Source organism: Lactuca serriola, chromosome 2, assembly GCF_051521515.1.
Source record: "Lactuca serriola cultivar US96UC23 chromosome 2, Lser_US96UC23_V15, whole genome shotgun sequence".
Lineage (NCBI taxonomy): Eukaryota > Viridiplantae > Streptophyta > Magnoliopsida > Asterales > Asteraceae > Lactuca > Lactuca serriola.
The window spans coordinates 151264522-151268153 of NC_136409.1; the positions used below are offsets into that span (position 1 = coordinate 151264522).

The 3632-nt window shown below is 35.5% G+C and overlaps 1 long non-coding RNA gene across 1 annotated transcript; it reads left to right on the plus strand.

Moving 5' to 3' along the window:
* The first annotated feature begins 455 nt into the window (after positions 1 to 455).
* On the plus strand, positions 456 to 1038 carry LOC145090501 (uncharacterized). Its single transcript, XR_013701614.1, has 2 exons — positions 456 to 674; positions 777 to 1038. It is a non-coding gene; the product is annotated as an uncharacterized LOC145090501 (long non-coding RNA).
* The last annotated feature ends 2594 nt before the right edge of the window (positions 1039 to 3632 follow it).

Sequence of the window (3632 nt, forward strand, 5' to 3'; positions counted from 1 at the left end):
TGTTTCACGTTAGAATTAAATAATCATTTGAAAAATTGGAAATACATCTTTTTATATTTACATATAAAACCCAGCTTTCTTTAGCTCTTAGATAAGTTGTAGCAAACAGTATAAAATTGAAAATTCTTAGAAATTCCAAACACTCGATGGACATCATTTTAAAGTTCCTTAAAAAGAACACTACGCAAGAATGATAAGGAGTTTTTCACAAATGGTTTTTTAAAAAGATTTGGAAAAATGTTTATACGATATATGTTTAAATCTTCTTTATTAGAGAGAATCTTTCAGAAAGTCAGTAAAGGTGATCAATCTTGGAGTGACATATATATTATATATATAATAGCAAAAGAAGCCAAACGCATCTCGTCGATGCTGGAGCTTGCTGCCATGGAATCAAGGGACAGGTCAAAAGCTGGTACAGTTTCACAAAAACCCACACATATACATATGTATGTGTCAGACTAAACATACGTATACATAGTTACATACATATACATATATGAATCTGCTCATGTTCACTTCTTAATTGATGCATAAGTGCTTGCTTGCTACACATCACCAGATATAATATGAGATCTACAAGCCTCCTCTCTTTGCTGTTCCTCATCCTCATCTTATCTCATGTGAATCTTGATGCTAAACCGGACAAGGGATCTATGAACTCTGTCCATTTGGTTAGATCATCGTCACCACTACCATCATCATAAGCATCTCTCTTTATATATATGCATACATCCAAACATATATATTAACATGCTTTGTGTTGTATTAATCAGATTAATGAGGAGTCATGTGGGAAGACGATGAAGGGTCATCAGCAAGGCAGTGAAAATAAGTCAGACAAGGGCGGTTTTGAGGATGAGGACTACATCTATACTCAATCAGTCCCTTAGATTGATCATAGGCAGCCAATGCAAATTACCTTCCCATTATCTATCTCTTAGACTTATTTTGAACCATGATCTTATGAATGATTGTAACTATATGTTGTAGATTCATGAATTTAAAAAGTTCTATGTAACAAATCTTTTTTGAGCATGCACAAATTATACTGATAAATGTTAAATTTGAGGTATTGAAGATTGGGTTTAAAATGTACTAGCTACTTGATGATCGCAACCGGAGGCATGATGGGGGAGAACATATTCATTTCCCCTGCTAGTGCCTGTAGTCGAGCCTAGGACGGGATAGCTAGCACGTAGATGTGTTCGTTCCCTTGTAAATTTTGTAATTAGGCTAAAGGGAGCAGCGTAATGTATGTTGCATTGTCGCGTCATTATTTTGCATGTCACATCAGCTTTGTCACACTACATGTTCAATTTGCGAGCTCTTTGTCATGCCATGGTCAAGGGGAAGTGTTCCCATAGCATGTCATGGTCCACATTAGCATGAGGATGAGGGACACCAAGCCACTCCACTAGCCTTAGTAGAAGTCTAAAAAAGTTAAACTTTATTTAAGATACCTGGTAATTGAAATAGTAGTTGATAAATAATAACGTTTGATAAAAAATTAGTTGATAAACTAGATGAACAAATGTAAATGGCATAAAAGATTATTTTTTTAGCAGGAAATGAGCATACAAGGATATATTTGGAAAACTTGTAGAAAAATTTCATGAGTTTATCAATAAGCTATCTCATATATCTTTTTAAAAGACTAGCTTATAAGGGACAATGACTTAGGAGGGTAATAATGTTTCCTGTTTGTCCATTTTAGGTCTCTAACATATTTTGTGCGTATTACACCATTAAGGTTATTATAACCGTTTACAAATAGTCCTTTTAACAGGAAGAAGCCGGTAAAAGGATTATTTACAAACGGTTATAACAACCTTAATGGTGTAATATACAAAAAAAAATACGTTGGGGACCTAATATGGACAAACGGGAAACGTTATTACCCTCCTAAGTCATTATCCCATGAAACTATAAACCCCTATAATATATTTTTACTTTTTAAATAAGAAACTTATAGGTCTTGGGGTTGGTAGTTTAGATGTTTTTAACCTCGGCCTTCTTTATAAATGGAAATGGCGGTTTCTTAATGACAATGAAACTCTTCGGGTTAAAATTGTCAAATTTTGTCATGGGGAAGTTGGTGGTTTTTCGGAAGATTCGAGAATAGGAATTGGAGGGGGTGTTTGGCAAAAGATTATAGGATCCATTAATCACCTCCATGAGAATGGTTGTATTCCTTCTAATTACATGTATAGAGTGGTGGGGGTGAGACTCAAACGAGGTTCTAGAATGATGTTTGGTGCTTGGATATTCCTCTTAGGGAGCAGTTCGGGAGGCTCTTTGCTTTGGCCTTTAATCAAGATGCTCGAGTAAGTGAATAATGGGATCTGGAGGGATGTAATTTTCATTGGCGTTGGGGGATTAGAGGAGGGGCCAATGAAAATTACATCCCTTCGGATCCCATTATTCACTTACTCGAGCATCTTGATTAAAGGCTAAAGCAAAGAGCCTCCCGAACCGCTCCCTAAGAGGAATAATCAAGCACCAAACATCCTTCTACAAGATAATCAAATTGAGTTGATTCAACCCTCCTCTAATCCCCCGACGCCAATGAAAATTACATCCCCCCCCCCCCCCCCCCCCGGATCCCATTATTCACTTACTCGAGCATCTTGATTAAAGGCCAAAGCAAAGAGCCTCCCAAACAACTCCTTAAGAGGAATATCTAAGCACCAAACATCCTTCTAGAACCTCGTTTGAGTCTCATCCCCCACCACTCTATACATTTAATTAGAAGGAATACAACCACTCTAATGGAAGTGATTAATGGATCCTACAATCTTTTACCAAACACCCCCTCCGATTCCTATTCTTGAATCGTCCGAAAAACCACCACCTTCCCCATGACAAAATTTGACAATTTTAACCCGAAGAGTTCCATTGTCATTAAGAAACCGCCATTTCCATTTATAAAGAATGCCGAGGTTAAAAACATTCAAACTACCAACCCCAAGACCTATAAGTTTCTTATTTAAAAAGTAAAAATATATTATAGGGGTTTATGGTTTCATTGGATAATGACTTAGGAGGGTAATAACGTTTCCCGTTTGTCCATATTAGGTCCCCAATGTATTTTTTTGTGTATATTACACCATTAAGATTGTTATAACCGTTTGTAAATAATCCTTTTACCGACTTCTTTCTGTTAAAAGGACTATTTGTAAACGGTTATAATAACCTTAATGGTGTAATACGCACAAAAAATACGTTAGGGACCTAAAATAGACAAACATGAAACGTTATTACCCTCCTAAGTCATTATCTCAGCTTATAATTTACGTTAGTTCATCACCAAACACTACATTTTAATAAGTTCAAAAAAGAAGCCAACTTATGCGTCAAACACAACTTTAAAATTAAATCGATCATCAACTAAATAAAATTTGGTATATTGAATAAAAAATTCGTAAACGTGTAAAAATATTTCGAAGGCCCGTTGGCTTGGCTTTTTCTTACAGTAATATTGTACCATTTTTTTTCTTTTCAATTTAAGCAAATCACTTACATCGTCAAAGTCTCAACGAAAGGTATCATATGAGAGCAAGATTGTGTTTGGCAAATTAGCAAGAAAAAAATAGTTATGTCTAATAAGTTAGTTAGACGAAGTAATAGCT